The sequence below is a fragment of the Ammospiza caudacuta genome, chromosome 7 (genome assembly GCF_027887145.1).
Source record: "Ammospiza caudacuta isolate bAmmCau1 chromosome 7, bAmmCau1.pri, whole genome shotgun sequence".
In the NCBI taxonomy this organism is placed as follows: Eukaryota; Metazoa; Chordata; class Aves; order Passeriformes; family Passerellidae; genus Ammospiza; species Ammospiza caudacuta.
The window spans coordinates 43297612-43318852 of record NC_080599.1 but is presented as its reverse complement, the minus strand read 5'-3'; the positions used below and the strand labels follow the sequence as shown (position 1 = coordinate 43318852).

At 43.9% G+C, this 21241-nt stretch overlaps 1 protein-coding gene across 1 annotated transcript in view; it reads left to right on the top strand.

The window, feature by feature from the left end:
* LRP8 (LDL receptor related protein 8) overlaps positions 1-21241 on the top strand; it is a 169794-nt gene that overhangs the window by 34301 nt on the left and 114252 nt on the right. The gene's annotated exons all lie outside the window — the stretch shown is intronic.

Here is a 21241-nt window from a genome sequence, read left to right as displayed (position 1 = left end):
GTGAGGCTGTGCTTTCAGCAGGTGGTGACAGGGTGACCCAGATTCCCAGGGGTGCCACACTGATGCTCTGCTCCACAGTCCTTGCTTGGCACATCTTAGCCCAGCCAGACAATGTCATTTTCTTGCCCTGCTCATCAGTGCACACCTGCCAGCAGTGGTTTCCTGCAGTTAGCATTATCTAGCAGCATGTGTGCTGGGTATGGGGTGAATACAAATGGAATAGCAGTTGGATGAGGGGCAGACAGGTGTGTTTAATAACACTGATCAGCAGGAGGGGTGGAGAGAGGAGAAAAAGCCCACAGGCACAGGAGGCTCATAGTGGAGCCTGGGAAGCCATGAAGTCAGGTGAACTGGAGAGGGATGGGAAAGCCACATGGATCTAAGGTGAGGGGGGTGCCTTCTCCCTGGTTGTGAGCAAAAGGAAAAGAGGGAATGGGAACAGATGGCTCTAAATTGTATTCCCCCCTGAAAGTCTGTGCCTCTGTGGGATCAAAATGGGATTGACTTTTTATTTGAAGGTGGAACTGTGGCTTTTACAATAGATATATAGAAAATCAGTTCACCAAGAAATAAACCCACAATTCTGGTAATTCCTGGAAAGAAGGGTTGTGGGTGTGTGTCTTTTAACAAAGACAGTGAGGTGTGAACAGTCAGGAGCCTCTTCTGATGGGTTATTATGTTTAAAATACACCAGTCTGTTCATCTTGGATGGGTTTAGTTTGTTATGCCTTTATTTTTTTCCCTAATCTCTTAAGTAACAATAAAGGCAGGATAGGTTGAAAGATTATTCTCAAAAACTTTGAGGCAAAACACTGTAACTTGGGGTTGTTCTACCAGGAATCCTTACTACTGCCTGTAGGCTCACTGTGTTTAAAGCTGGTTTTGTTTTCAGTTGAGTTTTTTGTTTGATTTTTTTTTTCTAGTTTTTGTTTGTAAAAACAGTTGAATCTTACCTCACAGACAACTAAAGATGTTGCTCCTTGGCACAGCCTGAGTTTGTAGCTTACCAGAGGAATGCTTCATGGCTGGAGCACTACAGTGATCCCAAAACAGGTTTTATTTTTTCTTTTCTGTGCAATAAATCATGGATGTTTCTGGGAAAGCCTACACTGAATCAGGAGAGAGTAAAGGTGCCCCCCAGACTTATTTGTAACTTGTGTGGAATCTCCAGTGAGTGAGATCCTGGGAGGAGAGTCCCTTGTTGGACCCCAAAGCACAGTGGATCTATGGCCTGCCTTTTCTGGGGGCTGCTCCTGTCTCCTAACCAGAATGACTTTTACCAGCTTGGTGGTTTCCTGAGAGTCCATCAGGCAGAGGAACTTTTTTCTGAAGTAACAGGAATCTGTTGCATGATGCATTGCTGTGGCCATTGCAAAACTCCTGCTCTGAACAGCTTTTAATATGGGAAACCACTAGAAAAAATGAATAACTTTTAGTATGATTCCAGAATGCTACTAGATTTTATACAGCTTCTCAAATATTTTTGGATGTTCAGCAGAGTGGCTTTTCAATTTCAGGCTTCCCACCAGCCCCCAGTCTCAGACCTATTTCTACTAATTTTATGTGTGAATTTGGAGGCAATATAGCTCTTGGAAGCAGTCCTTTGCTTTGGGATCTCACTGTCTTTTATAAGAAAGCTTCAAAATATGCCTGTAACTAAGGAATTTAGCTCCAAAATAATTATTTTAATGTGCTGGATTTTCTTTTATTTAATTATTTTATTTTATTTCATTTCATTTTCTATCATACCTCCTTTGGCCAGCTCTTTGTACCTACATTATATCTCCTGAACTCCTTTGAAACATGTTTAATTCAGTTGAGCCCTTTTTGGTGTGTATTGCCAAGAGTTTAGTCAAACCAAGAGGTTTTGTTTGTTGAGGAAAAACAAGCCATAGAGTTTCAAACGTGGTTTAAATGTAGTTGGCTTAAGGGCATGAAAGCCTTGCTGCTGTGCAAGCAGCTGTGGGTGTTTGCAGCTGCACAGAAACATGGGGGTGCAAGTTAGGAACCCTCAGACTGGGAGAAAATCCTGTTATCTTCAGCCAGTGCTGGGCTGAATTGGCACAACTCAGCTGGGATGTTGCTTTAGGGTGGGCAGAGTTTGACAGCCTGTGTTTATGACCAGGACTGCTGGTCTCCATTACATATTCTTCCCTTGGCTGTCTTACTCTGTTGACCCTTCAGGGAGAGCAAACTCTTCTCTGCCATGGTAATCAGAGCCATGGGGAATGCTGAGGGAGTGACATGTCCTTGTTCATCAGCTCCTGCTCTGGAAATACCAGCAGCTTTCTGGGCATCCCTAGGATGCAGCCTGGGGTTTGACTGTTCTGGCTGAGCTGAGTGGAAGGGGATGAGGATGGTTTTAGATGAGTAGCATGAGAAGACAGAAAGTACAGCTCAGTGGAAAGTTAGAGAACACCCTTGGTTTCAGTTCATGGTGTGAATCACATTGCACTGGGGACAGATGGAGGGAATGGAAGTTGTCTGTGTCAGGACACTGCAACCAAAATGAAATCTGAGGAGGCAGAGACAGCAAGATGGGGGCTGGGGAAAGGGCAGAGGGTGTTCCATGTTGGAAAGGAGGGACAGGGTGTCTGCAGCTTCAGTTATGTGCTGTGATGTTCCATTTTCTTAAGTTCCTTGAGTATTAGAAAAATTGCATTTGTGGTATGGTGTGTTTGGTACAACTCTTGAGCAGAGCCTTGGAAATCCCCTTTGCTATTAAAGGCCTAAGGAACCTGCTTGCTGCTGCATTTCTGGGACTGAGTTACTGCTCACTGGTGCGTTGCAGTCCAGCCAAAGCATTTTCTGGAAGTTTATTCCAGGACAGTGCAGGCAGGTGTGAAGGCAAGCAGCAGTGACAGCATCAAGCACCTGATGATTTTGGATTGCCTGGTGTCACCTGTCTCCAGCAGTGGCCTAGAGAGAGCTGTCTGGTACTGAACTGAGCAGAGGAGGAAGATCTCTCATGGCAGCTGGATGAAAAGGCTGCAGAACGTGGCAAGTCTGCTGTGGGCAAACCCAGCAGTAGTTGCTGCTCTGAATGCCTAATGCTTTTCAACCCAATTTAAAGGATGTCCATGGTTTAGAAGGATGCAAATGACCTTTCCTTCTTCCTCTGTTTGTGGCAAGTATTTGAAATCCAACAAGAAGAAAAGCTGGAGACCAAGAAAGTCTGACTCTAAAATTCTTTTCAGGTTTTGCTTAGATAAAAATTATATTTTCCTTTTGTCAGGTTGTTTCATAAGACTAGCAGGATGTTTCTAAAATTCTGGCCTGTATTACTGCCAAAGGAACAAAAACATATGCAAGAAGCTCTGTGTGCTTGTGAATACTGCTTAAAATTATATATTCTTCTATTCTGGGATTGTGTTCATCAATTATTTTGTGTCTTACCTCCCTCATAAAATTCCTGTGTTTGCTGGAGAATGTGGACACCTACGAAGGCAGAACTAAGGTTGTACAACTCTTGGTGTGCTTGACACTGCACCATACTTTTAAAAACATATATTGTCTAGATAATGCAGTGTGTACTATTCATGGCAACGCAAATAATTCAAGATTATGCCTGGAGCAATGACAGCAGGGAGAGTTACAAGAATTTGGAGATTGTAATATGCAAAGGTGGAACATACAGAACATAGACATTTATTACACTGAGGGAAAGGCGCATTGCTGACACTACAGGGAGAGACAAGGTCAGAGTGCACCCTGCTATCTCTTGAAATTGGCACTGGGGAGCATCATGTGCCCAAAGGAAAGGTCACTGGAACAGCAAAATGGGCAAAAATCTCCACTGACAGAAGATGCTGGTGGGTTATGAGGAAGCCTGTGATTAGAGCAGAGTAACAGGTACAGGCACTTTATCCAGTTCAGCTGAACTTTACATGAATTAATTATTTAATATCAAGCAGCTGCTTCTGTCAGTGATGAAGATCTATCATGTAATATCATTGCTCCAAGAGAAAGATCTAGGTGGTTAATTTTTTTGAGAGCAGTTTTTCTTTCATTACTGTTGTGTAAATTGCATAAAGAAGGCTGAGGATGTGAAGCTATGAGTAGGTGCCTCTTCCTCCATTCTCCTGTGGCATGGTAAGTTACAGCTGGGTAGAAGAAAATGCTGTTGGTTTCCATACTACAGAGTCTTTGGTATGTGGTGTTGAATGCTATAAAAATAAACTTGAACAAATATATGCTTTTCTAACTGTCAAAAATCACACAAACATGCATAGGATTTGATGAGCAGTTGTCTAGGAATTGTAAATATATTCCTAAGAAACTGGGTTTGACAGACAGGGAAGGACATGCAAGCTGTAGGATTTCAGCATTTTTGAAATCTCATTTTCATTTCTGGACCCTCCATCTTCTTTTATGTGCACGTGCACAAATACCCATGAAGGCAGTGTTCTCATTGCAAACTAGTTCCTGACTTTGATGGGTTAGAAGTCTAAAATGGTGCTGTTTGCACTTCAGACAATGTTGGATTTGCTGCAGCATAGGGGTGCCCTAAGCAGCAGCTTTCCCAGAGGGATGGCTTTTGACTGCTGGATCTACAAGAGGCACTTTTTGTGGTAACTCAGAGTTTTTGTATTTGGGGAGAGCTATTTTGGTAAACTTTCAAGTGCTTCAAGTACTTCCCAGTGCCTTCTTTTCCTCCTGTGCTAATTGCCTTAGGCTTGTGCCAACAGCTGTCCACCCCTTGCATATGGAAGGGCAGTTTTGGGCAGGGGGGCCAGACCTGGTGGGGATCTCAGGCAGCCCCCACAGCCTCCCCACTGTGCAGCCCCACAGAAGGATGGCAGGGGACCCCACTGGGAAACTCCATGGTGCTTTGGTCGGTGCTTTGGTCTCCAATTCAGGGGATTAATACCATTTGCTGTTTCTTGGACACTGCAGCCAGTTGGCCTTGTGTTCATATTCAGTTTGCCCACTTCTCAAGTGCACTTACTTGTGTAAATCTGCTCGAGCGTTTCAGGCTGAAAGAGCGAACAAACAGGGAACAAACAGGGAATGAACAGCAGCTCTGGGGGGGTCGCTTGCCTCCCTCTCCTTGTTGCCATGAACGTGGCCCGTGCAGCACACACACAGTGCTGTCTGCCAGCCCTCCCTGCCCACGGGGCCTTTCCTCAGCTCTGAAACTCCCTCTGTGCTCCGTGGCTCTGCTCCTTGGATGCTGCACACACACTCCTTCCTCTTCCTCCACACTCGCTTCCTCTCTGTGTGCCCCAGGGCAGGAGGGATGGCTGAGCCCCAGGGCCTGCCAGGAGCAGCCACCCCAGGCATGGGGACAGCCTTGTGCTCCTACAAATGGCTTGAGGGGTTACACCAAGGGAGGACAGAGCCCTTTGGATGTTCAAACACCGTGGCTTGTCCCATAACTGATGGACCCCTGCTTTCTAGAGCAGGGTGCTGAGCACTGACCTGTTTCACATGCTGGCCATACAGAGCCATTTATGTGTTTCTCAGACTCTTATAATCTAATAGGTTTTATCTCAGAAGATTGCCTCTACTGTTTTATTGTAGTTTGTGGCTGGGTTTGATACCTACATGCACTAACTACTGAAGAAATTTGGTTATATTTCAGATTTGCAGGTTGTTATTCCATTCTTTATTACTTCTGTAAAATTGCAATGGTTTTGTTAATCCCTTGCTGGTCACTGAATCTCTGGTTTTTTGAATGGTTTGGTCCCCCAGGATATTGAAGGGGTTCTTCGGAACACCCTTCTCTTGCTTCTAGATCTCAGCATACGCAGTATTTCCCCTTCTGCATTTTGGCACAGAGCTTTCTGTGTATTACCCTCCATTCCTCATAGTTTGTATCATCCCAACCTTCCTACCTTTCTGTCTTGCACTCCTGATTTGAGTGAGTTAGACAAAGCAAACTTTCTGACCAAATTCAGGTCAGAGATTCAGGCTGTATTTCTCATGGGTAATTTAATTTTGCCTATTTTAAATTTCCACTTAACCACCTTAGACATGACATTTATTCCAGTCTTTAAATCATCTATGGCACTGTCTGTACTTTTTTAAAGGCTGCCACAGTCAGTCCTGGAGTATCTGGTGTTATAAAGGTTTAAGGAGTGACTTAGTGCAGAATCAATCCTGACAGGATATTCTGGACTGAAAGAAAACTGCAATGGCTGTTGTTCTGTCATGGAAATTGTGTTCTTGTTAAACAAAGGAATGCCATTGGGCTAAAAGGAAAAATATCTTAAGATCTGCCACATATTTTAATAGTAATTTTGAATTAAGCTTGTTTTAGTCACTTCAGTGCTGTTATATGTATTTTGTGTATTTGGTGATGTCTCTTGGGATGAAGGTGGTTCTTGCTCTTTGAGGCCAGCCAGATGTATTAGGGACCATCAGAGAGACGTCTGAGGGAGGGAATGGGGCAGGTTCTGGACACTTCTGTATCCAGGCTCTGTTTGCTCTGTCTGTGCAGGACCTCCAGGTATCTGATATTTGTGTGCCATCCATCTCAACTTGTCCTTCCCAAAGCTGACTGATTCATTTAAAAGCTAGTGCTTTGTTGGGAAGCCAGTTCTTCAGGCTTTTTGTAGTGAATTATGTTCCAAGAGCTGATGGATTTTCCTGCTTAAGTTGAGCTGTGATGTTAGTTTTTTTCAGTGGAAGTTTTGTACAAAAGTGGGTCTCAAACTTCTCTGCCTGTATCCCCATTCTGTGGTGCAAGCTCTTCTACTGAATTTCATCTGACTTGTGATCCCACCTGGGATTCCTGCCCCTGTTTGCCACTTGCCCAGACAGTGCACTGCTCTCTGCAGGCTCCAGCAGGAGCAGCTGCTGCTCAGATCCCAAAGGGAATTCTTTTGGTGATTCTTTCACATGCTTTTGGTGCAGAATGCTGGGCCAAAGTAATTCCTGACATACTTGCATCAAAAAAGTGACCTACTTAGCAAACTGGTGTTGATTTTATTGTTATTACAGAGTGTTTGTCTTTAGATTAAAGTATCAGCCCTGATCAAACATACAGGTGTTCCCTGTTGATTACATCTAAGGTTTCCTTCAAGAAGAGTTTGTATATAAATAATTGCAATTTCTGTTTGAGTTCCACATGATCTCCAGTGAAGACACAACACCACTGATTCTTTTTCCTTCTCCTTTCAGCAAGGTAAGATGTTTTCTCTGGTGTTTAAAAGGTGCTGTCAGACTCAGCCCTATTGCTTTGCATTCATCCAGGTTTCCATTCCTTGCTGTCTAACAGGTGTTTAAAATGTCACAGAACTCACCAGCCTGCCTTTTGCACTGTTCATTTATGGTTATTTATTTGCCTCCTGGTGATGACCTGCTCCAAGTCAGGAGAGGAGGGAAGGTGGTTGAATTGCCTGAGACCTAAGGTCACCTCCCAGCTGGAAGGTCACTGTCACAGTAGGAGCTCTGAGGGAGTGTCACTGATGGGAGCAGGGAGAGAACCCTGTGGAGGGAAGGCTTGGCTTGTCTGCACTTCTGTCTGTGAGGGGGAAGGCTGTCCCTGGAGGCAGACTGACCCTGTCCTGTCTTGGGTAAGACACCCAGGTGGAGGTGAACATTGTGAGACACCAGGAAACCTTGGCACAGCAGCTTTATGGGACATGATAAGAGGAGAAAAAAAGTGAAAGATCTTGGGAATTACTAGGATATGATGATTGTGCTACAAGAAATATTCTTCATAAACCCTTGTAGCTCTCTGGGGGATAACCAGGGTGCAGAGTCCTGGGACACAGAGATTGATGGGTCATTCCACTCTGACCCTTCTTCTCTTCTTAGTTGTCATTGCTGTGTGAAGTCTATTTGCATTAGCTCCTGTTCCAGAGCAGGGAATTCCCTTGTGCTAGTGCACTGCCTGACTCACCAGTCATGTTCTCTTTTTCTTTGTTTCAGAGTAAAATTTTACACCCCTATTAAAGAGGTTGCCAAATCCAAACTTGCAGTAGATAGAGGCAGCTTTCTGGCTTAATTCTGCCATCTCTCTTGGGTCTGTGTGCAGTATCCTGATCCTGGACTGGGCACTGGGTTCAGTGTGCTGAGAAGTGACCTGGATTGTCTCTCATGCTCATCTTTGAGACATCCGGAACTGCATCATTGTGAAACTGGCCCCGAACTGTGTCTTGAGGACATTTGCCAGGGCACTGTGTACCCCTGCTTTGACATTTGAGCAGCCCTCTTGACCATGTGCATAGATCTTGAATCTTGCTAGGGTTGAAAAATCCAGATCCTTCTGAGTTGGGACACTTTGGGCAAAAGTAAAAAGAGGCCAGCATTAGGGCAGCTCAATTCATTTGCATTTCACCTGCTTCAAGGTTGGGCTGCTTTCCACCAAAGGAAGACTGGCTCATTACCCTGGTGCTACTCTGCACCTCTGCCCCCCTCTTAGGGATTTCTTTTGGGGCTGCTCTGAAGCAGTAATCAAATGTGTGATCCCCCAGCATGCCAGCACTGTTGGATCCTTTTTAGCTTTAGTTGATGTGGAGGGAAGTGAGAGGCAGAGATGATTCTTGGGAGCCCTTAGGAAAAAAATAGCGTGCCTTGTAAAAACAAGTGATTTTAGTTATTGCAATCGAGGAGTCAATTAACTGGCTAATTAAAGCAATTTCTCATTACATAATTGAATTCTGGTTCATCACCATTTCTACTCTGCAAGGCTGCCCCAGAGAGCAGAGCCATTTCTGAGCACTCTTTATCACAAACAGAAGAACCATTTGCTCTCTCAGCACTCAGATGTGTCTGGAAAAGGGAGAGGTGGTTTGGTGGGGCTTCCCTCCATTACTTGTGGAAGTAAACAATGGAATGTCATCCAGGTGATAAAGAAAAAGGCAGTTTTCTCAGACACGTCTCTAGTGCCAAAGATAAATGAAGAGAGGAGGTGATGAATACTGGAGCAAAAACCCATGAGGTTTAGGATGCCCAGGGCTGTGGGACTCAAGGTTACACTCTGGAACATTACAAAGTCTCAAGCTCAAAGCATTACACTGGGTTTGAACATGCTAGTGCTCATCAAATATGCTCTTAAATTTGGATGAGAAGACTGAGAGCTTTTAAACTGTCAGCTTCCTCCTGCACAGAAAGGTAGACTGAAGATGGAGTTATTTTTTAATGAAGGATGAATTAGAAAAGTGCCAGTGTGCTGAAATGTTGGATAGCTATGGAAGGTGTTTGTGGGGAAAAACCTCATGAATTAAAAGAATCTGAAAGAATTTAAAATGTACAATGTGAGAGTTTATTTGGCATAGTTAAAACCATGGTGTCAAACCAGGCCACCTGCAGTAGCAGAGGAGGGAGGGCTGGGTCAGTGACATTTGTTGCTGGTGAGCCATGACTTGACAAGGAGGGACTGTGGCAGAGAAATTTTTGAAGTTAGGATTAAGTACTTCAAAGCCCAGAAGAAATTGCATTTGGCAGCTGATGTGGACTTTGAAGTCTGAATGAGACCATTAAAAGAGCTGTAAGTAACATGTTCAGCTTCCCTGGTACCCACAGTGCTGAGAGCCAGGGACTCTGAATACCCTGGTCAGGCTGTACCTTGGAAACAGGGCTCAGGTGGAGCAGGAGCCATCTTCTCCTTTGTAGAAGAAACTGGTTAAAATTAGTAAGTGTTGTGGATTTAGTCAGAGTTCAGGTATTTTAACTGATGTCTCATTAGTGAGCTCAAAGTGCTTGAGGAAAAATTACTATGTGGGGGTTTTTTTATTTGTTTGCATATTCTTTGTTTGGTTTTTTTGTGTGCTTTTTGTTTTATATGTTGTCTTTAAATATTCAGACTACAGACTTGGGCTTCTTCCTGTGTGTGAGGCACTAATCAGGTACCTTGTTCCCTGAGCCCCAGTTTCTCATGCAGAAATTAAATGTTCTGGGCTTTGACATCACAGAAGCACTGTGGGTCGCTGGTGTTAGTGAATCACTCCTACCTTGTTGATAATTATCTCTAATAAACATAAATAGGCTATTAAGACTCAGGAGATACTATGCTTTGAGGAGTGCAAAGTTTGCTGGAAATGGAAAAGTGAGAGAGTATTTAAAAAAATAAATAAAAAAATAAATTAGAGCCTCTTGGTAATAGCATCTCCAGAGAATGATGAGAGAGAAAGGAGAAGCAGGTAATGATGCCTTTGCACAGTGAAATATTTGTTTTCTGTACCTGGATGTTTGGTGCAATGGAAGAATGGGAAGCAGTGGTGGCAGATTGCAGCACAAAAACTGGGGGGAGGAAGACTAGGAGGAATAGAAATGCCCATGTTCACCTGTGAGGTGAGGGGGAGTGGGTGTAGTGCTGTGAAGGACTCCCTAAGTGGGAAGGAACATTAAATTGTCAACCATAACACAGTCATTAACAATGTATTGCCAAGAACAAAGCTAACAGAAGTTGGGAAAGAAAATCTATGACTGCAGCATACTTCAAAAACGTTCAGCCAGAAGCTGGAATGTAAAAAGCCCTAGGATGTGTTGTAGGGAGCTGCCTGGCACTGTTCTGGAGACAGATCACCCATAGAAAATATTTTGTGGATTCAGTTCAGCTGGGTTTTGCTGAGCATGGAGTGTGAGGGAGTTTTTGTTCTATGGGCTGGATGGCTGGACTGTGGGAAGGGAAAAATCATGGCAATTAAAAAAAAAAAGATTAATATTTCACTTTTGACTGCCACTGCTTAGTATCATGATTGTGGTGGAGCTGAGTTCCAGCCCTGACCAGCAGCCTCAGCTCCATCTGTCCCTGCTCCCACGGGTGACATGGGCATTCCTGGTGTGGCACAGCTGGCAGATGCTGGTTTGTCCTGTGGCAGCTCTCCATCGAGTTATTAGTGTCATTGTCATGGAGCACTCAGCATCTTTGAGCCCTTAGGGAAGAGCAGCCAGTTTGGAACAGAAACCAGTGCAGCCTGACAGCACACACTGAAGCAGCATGGAGCTAAGACAGCATCATGTTTGCTGTCCCTTAGGAAGCAGTCTAATTCCCAGGCTGGCACTTCTGACATAACTCAATTATGGAATCATAAATAAACAGTTGACATAGGCCAGGGAACTTCAAAGCAATCAGTACAGTTGTAATAGGTTCTAGCTTGAAAAATAAGCCATGCTGATATAGTCTAAAGGATGCTTAATTTTTTTTTCCCTTCTGTCTTAGATCAAAGCTTTTTCCTTGAACAGCAGCCTGGCAACTCTCCCTCACCCCTTTCCTTCCCCCACGTCCCCTGCTGATCTCTCAGTGCAGGCATCATTACCATGGGACTGGTGTCTGCAAAGTGTACTCCATCTCCTAAATTAACTGGCTACTGATACACAGTTGCATGCAAAGTAGCTTTTGAGAATGATTCTTGGCCAGCATTTTGTTTCTGTTTACTGAATTGACTTGCACAGCCTGGCTCCTTGGGTAATAAGGGTCACTTTAACATTGCTCCATGTTTGTGCTTTTAGTTGCCTCTGTGGGGGCTTTGTACCCACAAAGTGGGGTCCCAAGATCAAGACACAGTGAGGTTCTGGCTGAGATGGAGTTGCTTGTCCAGCTCAGTGATTGCTGAGGCCTCTTCCCCCGGACTGCTTCTCACACTTGGAATTTGCTGTGAGGCAACTGACCTTCATTGAGCCCCAGGCTCTCTTTAAGATATCCCATCCTCCTTCACCAGCCTGAAAACATCATGGACTGTCTGAATGTCTCGTGCATCAGTGGCAAGCCTTGGGATAGCCTTGCTCTGTGTTCAACAGAGTCTAAACACTGTCAGAGTTCTAAACAGTCTAAAACACTGTCAGAGTTCTAAACAGTCTAAAACACTGTCAGAGTTCATAGTTCCGGCTCAGTTTGGGGACTGTGAATCCTCTCGGAATATATTGCTGGCAGCAGTGGCATGGCCCTGGCTCCAAGGCAAAGGTGCCTTTTGCTTCTGTGTCCCAGTGCCCATCACTGTCTGGGGGACAGCAAGGCAGGCAGAGGGGAGAGGGGGAAGCAGCAGGTGCAAGCAGCCTCCTGCTGGGAGCATTTAAATACTGACATGTCAGGAGCTGGGAAGTGTGTGACAAGCAGTTTTCCTGTGACCTGGATCCTGAGAGCTTAAGGAAGTCTGAAACTTCTTTTTTTAAAACAAGCTGACATATTAATGAGAATGAGAAGTCTATTGTTTGTGTATGTGGGAGAGGGGCAGATTTTCACATGGGATCTGTTTGAGAATCCCATGTGATACCCAACACCACGTATTACTGTGCTGCCTGCTGCCCAGAGGAGGAAGTTGCCAGAATTTTCTGAGAAGAAACCAAGCAGAAACCTCCTCCTAACTCCAAATAAACAGTGAAGGAGAAGGCACTGGTGGTGTTAGCCTCCTACCAGCTGAGTTTGCAATGAATGCTGTCACTGAGAAAGAGTCCAATCTGAGGAGCTGATACTTCCCAATGTACCAAGAGCTCCCTGGTTTGCCCACATCAAAATAGTCCAGAGCCTGTGCATGGGTCTTTGGACCCAAGCTGTTTGATAAATATTTTAGTGCTTTGCACATTTTGGTGCCAGAAAATCAGAGTCTAAAGCATTCTTCCAGGGAAGGACATCTTTATGCATGCTCATGTTTGATTCAAGCACTTGTTCTTTACTGTATGTGCTGCAAAAAAAGGCAAGCTTTATAATTTAATTCTCTCCATTAGCATCCTCAAAGGATGTCTCTGGTCACATCAGAGGCAATCTTCCCTCTGTCTCTTATTCTTTTGTTTAAAACTTTCTTGTCTATGAAATCATCTGTCACCCTCTGCAGAGGCCTGTCAGGGCACTGTCTCTGTATTTGCCTCTCCTTGGGAATAACGAAGAAGTCTCTCCATTGCAGGCTGCCTGTCTGCCTCCCTTCAGCTGAGAGAGAAATGGTTTGCTGAATTTTTGTGGCCCATTTGGTCCTTGGCCTCTTTGCTTGTGCTGCCCTAAGGATGCCAATTAATGTTAATATGAAGGTATAAACTTTTCTATTAGGTCCTGGAGTAATGCCATCAGCTGGTCCCACATGGGCCACCAGGCAGCTGTCAAGCAATAATGTTTATTGCATTTTTACTTCATATCTTTTACTTTATGATTGATTGCTGGGGCTTATATAAAACAAATAAAATTGACAAAATTTTAAACTGTTGCAAAAGCCAATAAGTGAAAGGTGGGCATGAGAGCAGGGAGTTTGTAGCCTGTATCTTTCTTACACTTTGAGAAAATAGAGAGAGACAGTAAAATCAAGAGCAAATAAAGGTGTGTTTAGATTTCAAACAGGAACCTTGGAAATTTTCCTTGTCATGTGAGGATGATGTTCAGTAGCCCACTTTAATGTATTTATCTTACCCTTAGTGATGCTGTATCTCCTGTCTGCCCTTGCACACTCACCTCTGCACAGCTAAGCTCTCAGGGTGATACTTGCCTGCCTAGGGAACAGTAAAGAGGCTGTGTCACATTTCTGCTGCTCCTCAAGGGGTTTGTATTTGTCTAACCAGTGAAGGAGACAGCTTGGACTCAGTACTGGTTAATTGCTTCCACATTATAAATAAAGGTACTTTATTCATCCTGAGGTACTTCTGCTGAGCACTTGGATGAAGTGAAAGCAGGATTGGCCCGGTGCATCCAAGAGCTCCCCTCTCCCAGCACACCGAGGCTCTCTGGCAAGTCCCCCAGCCCTGATGGAGCCTGCAGTGCTGAAAATGAATTGCTGTGTTGGACTCGAGCCACAGGCCTCATTTTGATTGTTTACAATTGAGTAAATCAGGCCTGTCCCCATGGAAGTTAATGGGATCAATCCTGGTGTGACAGCAGAGCAAAACCTTGTGTGCTTGAATCCTGCATGCTTAATGCAGTCCGTGTTTTCCTGTCTCAGGTCCTTTACTCTTTATCATGTGTCTTGCTTCATGAATGTATTCCTTTAAATGTGCCATGGATCAAAACTGCAAAATGCCATCTGTCAGCATGGGTGAAATCTGTAATCCCTGTGCTGTTCAGGCCTGTTCAGGTAACCAGCAAATTGACATTTGTTGGAAATGGGGCACTTAGCCAGCCTACTAAGGCTATGGATTTGTTCCTTTTTTCCTCCCCCCTCCCCCTCCTGCTCTCCAGATTATTGCTTACATAATGTATGGACTAACAGTTGCTGTATGGTTTACATGTGAGATGCTTTCTGGAAGCTGTGTGTAGGCAGGGAGCTCAGGATGACATAAGGTAGGATTAAATAATTGCAATATTAAGTTGCAGTGCAGGAAGGAGAGAGACTGCTGTTTGTGAATGATGCTGCCCAGGTAAAACTGCATCCAGGCAGAACAGGCAGGAGGGACACAAGGTACAGGTGGATGGCTCCTCCCTGACCTGTGCTCTCTGCACCTAAAATTCTTCCTGCTGGCAGTTGGATAGGCTTGGAAGGACAGAGCTGTCCTAGTCATGCTACTGTAAATTTAGACAGGATTTATCCCAGTGTCACTGAGCTTGGAGCCTGCCTCATCGTGGTATTTATCAGCACCTTAACTGTGCCTAGGTTAGTCTGGTATTCCCCATTGGTAAATTTTGCTAACATTTCACAAATAAAAAATGTTCTGACTCCATCTTCTCCCTAGTCAGCACCAATTTTTTAGATCAACAGTTTGTAGCTTTAAATAAGCATCCCAGATTTTTTGTTGGTTTTGTTTGTTTGTTTTTAGTTTTGCTTTGGAACTGTTTGTACCTAAACTGGCTGTGACTCAGTGTGAGGCCTTGCTGCCTTCACTCACATATGCAGGTTTGCTGAACTCAGCTGGAAAAGATTTTTTTGTCAGTGGAGAGTGGAAAGGTGAAGAGAAGTGCTGGAAAAATTCAGTTAACACTTCACTGCAGTGCTATAGCTCAGCTATTAGTATGTCTTAGGAATATGAAAATGAGTGCTGGTTATAAACAGCCCACTTTTGTAATATCCAACATGAACCAAAAAGAAGAAAAACCCATAAGATGTAGTCAGGTAAGTTACAACCTAAAATCATTTCCCTTACAGATACTCAGCAGTTTCTATAAAACACAACAATTTTTTCCATTATCAATTTATTTATTTAGCCAGAGAAACCTTTAAAGAAGGGTTCTGTGTCTTTGTTTCCACGAGACTTGCAAGTTTCTGCTGTGAGAACTGGGAAGACGCAAGCCCAAGCCTCAGTTCAAACCTGCAGGCAGAGACACAGGTGTGCCTCGTCCCTCCCAGTGTCTGCAGGGCGTCCCTGTGCTCCAGGGCAGGCTCCTGTCCCTGTGTGCCATGCAGGAATATGTTCCCCATCACACTGCAGTGCTGTGAGCAGCAGAGCCTTGGGGCTCATTATCCCGTGTGGACAATGCAGTGTGACAGTGAAATGGCTGATGAAAGCTAATGCTGTCTGTTCAGCTAAAAGGCAGAGTGGTGATCACAGCCCGGGCTTTCCTGAAGGCAGCTCAGTGACAGGGATTAGGAGAGCCAGGGAGCTGTGCTACATCCACTGACCAAAGGTTGAGCTGTGTGTTTGGAGCTCCCCAGCTCTGGCCTGAGCCCCTGGGTTGTGCTCACCAGTGTTACTGTGATCAGTTGAGGTCTGAGATGTGCTGCTTTTCCTTTGAAAGCAATTAGGTTAAGGCCCAGGCTGATGTGTAAATGACTGTGGTCAGTATAACTGTTTATTGATGCTTTGTGAGCTTCTGTGTCTGCAAGAGTGGTGAAGTTTCCCTGAGCCTTTGATGCCTGTGTTGTTCTGAACCCACAGGACTCTGTTCTTGAATGGTTAGTGGCTGCCTTTCTTATGTGGAAATGTATTCTGTCTTTTCTTGGGAGCTGGGAAGGCTGTGGATAAGCATGAGTGGCCATGAGATGTCTGAAGACCAGCTGAGGGTCTGCAGGAATCTGCACTTGGTGCTGAGACTGTGCTGTGGAGATAAGGCACATGTTTAATAAGGTGCACCTGCAGCCAGGACTGAATTTTTTTTGGTGGTTGCAGTCATGCACCTGGGATGTTCTGGGTCATTGGTAGAGGGGGAATAAATTAGATCAGTGTAAGTCATGTTCTTCCTCAGTGTGGATTTTCCTGTGCAATGATAATCTGCTTTAGAATGTTCTGCCAAAATGCAAATGGCAGCAACTGCAGCCATGATCAGAACTGGACCCTGGACTGACCCTGAAAAGAGCCTGTGAAGCTTTAATTAACTAAAATTCTGCATTACAGCTTCTCAAACTTACTGTGGAGCATCCTCTGCTGAGGCCCCAGTGGATGTTCCTGGGACCTGGCTTTCCCCAAGGTGGTTACAGGCAGTGTCTGTCATGCTTGGAGCAGTCCAGCCTTTGGTGATTTTAATGAAACTTAGGCAGTGGACGGTTGTTGGGGAAGATGAAACAGGAAAGCTTTATAAATATGATTGTCTGGCAAAAGATTTTGAGAATATAGAAACTATAAGTGAGATTGAAATGAAAGCAAGCTTTGAGATACCTCAGTTACTGAACAACTGGAAACCAATGGTGTGGCTGGACTGAAGGAAATCTCTTTAGATTCCTGTTAACCCCCACCCAGCCCTCCCAGGGCATCCCCTGGGGAGCCAGCACTGACATCTCTGAGCAGTGAAGCCTTTGCTGGCTGCTGCAGGCACCTGGTGCTGCCATGCTGTCAGTCAGGAGGGTGCTGACTCCTGAAATGAAATGCTGTCCATCTAATTAGTATGTGTAGCAGCAGCAGGTTTTAATTATATGGTTAAATACACAGAAATATAGGATTGTCATGTGGGATCAGTCTATTGGCCCTTTGTGGCTGACATTCTGCCTCCAGCAGTAGCCAGTGCTGGAGATATTTGTGCATTAACATATTTCTGTTTGCCCTTGCAGTAATGTGCACAGGCTGCTACAGAAAAATTTTCCATCTTGCTTTTTGAAGCCAGTTTGTGTCCAGAGGAGAATTCCTCCTCTGTGAACTGTTCCATTCTGCTGTGGTTCACGTTAGCCCAGGGATTTATATTTTCCAGGCAAAATATGTAAGATGAATGAGCTCTTTTATTTTTTCACTGGCTCTGACAGGAAATTTATTTTTTGCAGAATTTTCTGAAGTTTGTGGTTTCTCCAGATTGTCCAGTGCTTTCCTGTATCTAGTGGAAATTCTTCTAGGTGACCAAGTAATGAGTATCTAAAGTATTTGCTTCTGGTATTCTTTTGCTTTCACCTTTTGTTGTGAATATTTCTCATGCAAATCAATCTATCCATTTGTGTTAATAATTTAGGGTTGGTTTGTGTTGTTGGTTTTTTTCTTTATTACTTTCACTCTCTTTTTTGATTATGCATTGACTGCTGGCAGCTAATTATGCAGTTCTGATCTAGAAATGCATAAAATAGTAATAAAATAGTAAATGAAAGTTGTGTTTTGGCTCACATGGGATGTGCTGTGTGGTCTCTCTGCTGATTTGGTTAAGTATGAAAAGGATGAAGAGAGCCAAGTATTGCTCCTGGTGGTCATATCCACACAGGGGATGCTCCACCCTTTGGATGGGGTGTAGTGGGGAAAGTTGTTGATCCTTCAGCATTGTGACCATTCTGCCTTCCTGTTGTAGAGGGGAAAAAAAAGATGGGAAGCAGCTCTTGATGTTGGAGGATCCCAGCCCAGTGAATTTTGGTTTTCTCCAAGTCTGTCTCGTGCTGTGTGGAGGGCTTTGCACACTCAGCCGTGTTGGTGGCAGCAGTATTGGTAAAGTCACTCACTGAGAGTCAGGAGGCCACAAAATTTCATCTGCTGAGGTCACTGAGTGTGGGAATTCCAGGCTGCAGAGCAAATTTTAATCCATGGCCACCTGGGAGCCCCAGAGCAAGGCTTTGCAGAGTGGGGATGACTCAGCTGAGCCTTTGGTACAGAGGCAGCTGTGTCAGCAGGGGAGTATCCTTGCTGCAGTGCCTCCAATATCCCTCCCAGAGAAATCGGTGATGCCTGCAAAAGCTACAGAATTGCTGGGCTTTAAGTGGCACAAGGTTTTTTCCAGAATACAAATATGTGATTATAAAGTCCCCACAGATCTGGCAGTTTGTTTCTCAAGCTATAGACCAATAACACATTTACCTTGGGGAGAGTGGGGATCATACACCAGTGGTTGAAATGCACTTTATAAAAAGGGTCACTGAAGGGCTCTGGAAGCTATGAGATGCTGATGCTTCCACACAGATTTGGGCACAGTGAGGGTGCAGGAAGATCCTGGAAACTGGATTGCTGCCCGATGTAAATTCCAGTCACTCCACAAATGTGTATCAGACTGTGTCTAGTCTGGGCTAAACAAGTGTGGGTGTTACCTTATTTTTCATTGTGAATGCTGATAAAGGATTTAGAGATCCCACTGGACTGAGAGATAAGCCTAACAGGAATTTTCCTGATTACTCATTACTCTTTTGACACTAACTAAATTGGAAGGGGGAGGGTGGAAGGACATGGTTCTAATGGTTTTTAGTTTTGATTGCTTTAGAGTGGGTTGTGGGGGTGCATTTCTCCTAATTCAGAAATTGTTGTTTAGGACTCAAGGTAATGGATTTTCTCTATGTATGAAATACATTGGAGGCAATTTGATTTATGGACAAATTAAATGTTGTATTTTCACAGGTGGAAAAGTTGCTTTCAGAAGTTCCAGTCCTGGCAAATTCCCAGCCATGGTGGTAACCCCACACTTCAGCCCCCAGCACCCTCCCTGGGGCTGCTGAGGTCTCCTGGGGATGATGATCCCAAGGGGATCATCACAGTGACAGTGTGTTTTGGGGATTTGTGTGTATTTGTTCTCCTTAAAGAAACAGCACTGGAGAAAATATAATTGTATAATGCCAGGCTGTAGCCTTCGCTGCATGAGCTCACATGGGGTCTCTGATAACAGTATTTGGTGGAGTGTGGGTTGTGAAGATGAGGCAATCATCCAGCACTGAGCAGAACGTGCTGATTGAGAGGTTCAGGTGAGAGGAGGTGTTCAGGAGTGATGCTTTGGAACCTGAGAAGGAAGGAGTGCAAGCATTTGCAGCAGTGATACCCCTGCCTTCCCAGGAGCAGCTTTCCCCCACAGGTGTGTGCCCTGTGTCCAGATGCTGTCTGTGGAATTTTCCTGCTGCATATTTCCAGAAGCTCCTGAAGTACAAAGGACACAGCTGCCTGTGGATGTTGGAGTTTTTCCAACCTGTTTTTCCAACCTGTAGTCTGCATCCAGCCCTCTTGGAAGGGAACGATGGATGTTAGTGGGCAGTGAGGATAGCTGGCCATTTTATTCTTATTCCCAGCATTTTGCTGCTGCAATTCACAAAAGGCATAGCAACAGTTTACCTTGCAATTTATTATTTCTTTTGTTGTAGATTGTTTTATAAAGACATGTGTTCTCCTTTCCTTTTGGGTTGTGTATCCCTGGCAGTAAAATGGAGGTAGCAAAGCTACATGTGGTGAGCCCTGTTCAAAACTTCCATTTTTAAGACCCTGCTTTCTGTTGGCCTAGGTTAGCTATCTGAGCCCAAATATACTCTACATTTGCTTCAGGCAGGTTTTGTTGATAAAGCAAAAGATAAGCTATTTATCAGAGAGACAGAAGGAAAATAGTCTCACTTATGTGTGTGTATTTGGTCTTCACTGAAGAACTTGAGTCATTAAAGGCTTGAAATCTGTCATGGCTTTGCCTTTGTGTTGAGGATGTGCTTTTAAAAGCCCCATTAAAATTCAGCTGGGCATGAAGCTTTGTGCAAATCTCTGTAGATTCATGTTTAGCTTCCATCCTGGCACTGTAATTTTTCTCTCCAATTTTTTCTTTTTTTTTTCCAAAACCTGAGAATAATCTTCAAGGATTTCTATTAAAAGAACATTGAAGGCATAGTCAAGCACTCAAAAATTTGATATTGTCAGAATTGACAATAGGAGCTGTTTTTTGTAACCTCTAATACTATTTTAATCTAACTCTTTATCTACACATTAAATATGATAAATGTAATTTGAACTTGGAGACAGAGTCCCAGTTTCTGGTTCCTTAAAAGGAATTGTACTTTGGTAGAATAGATAAATTATGACAGATGATTTAGGGGAGAAAAAATAGACAGGCAGTTAGAAATTTTGGGTGACATTTACTTAAAAGACTACACTTTAAAAGGAAGCATCTCTAGCTTGTGGTAGCACATGGGGGAATAAGCAACGACCTCATGCTTCTAACCTGGTGATGGAATAAATTCAGAGTTCAAAATTTTGTCAGTGGGTCCAGGTTGTAAAGAAATGTGAGCGATTCAGTAAATATCTTTGCCTTTTTAATAATGGATGATGTTATTTAAAACCTCAAATAGAGAAAACAAGGAGCATCACCTTCATATAATTTGGATTGGTAACTGTCAATGTCAAAATAAGGCTGCTGTTTATGTTGAGATGTCTAAACAAGACTACTTTGTGGGTTTTTTATTTTTCTTCTTTTTAAAGTGCAATATCTGTTTTCTGTTTGAGCAGCCTTGAGCTATTCATAAGATTTTCTGCAGCACCTGCTCGAGGGTATCATTTACTACCAGTGGAAGTGACTGTTTGCTGTACCTTCCATTGTAAGTGGAGGGGCTGCCACAAATCCTGAAGCAAAATAAGTCAGAGCACAGCAGATGCTGTTCCCATTGATTCACAGGTAGTACAAATTTGATTTTGTTATTAACACGTTTTTCTTGCAGTGGGATTACTCTCACTCCACTGTAACTTTTTATATCACAGTAGCTGAGAACAAAATTAGGCCCCCTGTGTTTACTGATGAAATAATGGTTCTAGAATACAGCTTTCTAGCTCTGCTGGAATTCCCACAGTTATCCATATTCCAGTTGTGTAGGGATCCCCATGGATTGTGTTTCTGTGCTTCCCTTGTTGTAGCTGTGCTGTGGCACTGAACTGCACCAAAATCCACTTTGCAGCTGCATCTGCCCTGGCTGCACACCTCTGTCACATGATGAGCATTTCTCACCTCATGTTCATTTCTTAAGCGATTCCAACTGTTTTTGATGCACGCTTCAATGCCAGATGTGGCTGCCAACAGCTATTGGCTCTGACCTTTTCAGTTCTTATGTCAGCACCAAGTTTTGTATTCTATACCGACTATTGTTGTTATTGATTTATTCCACACTATATTTAATTTTCACCTGGGATACTAGAAGAGATTAATGTTGCTAAAATAAGCATTTCTGCAACACTTGAGCTGAGGCAGTAGGACCAACTCAGACTGCAGAGGCAATTTTAGCCCTGAGACTGTCCAGAAATTCTGAGGTAGCAGGGGAGATATTTCCTTCAGTGAATGATGGCTGGTCACACAGCTTGGTTTCTGAGGTGG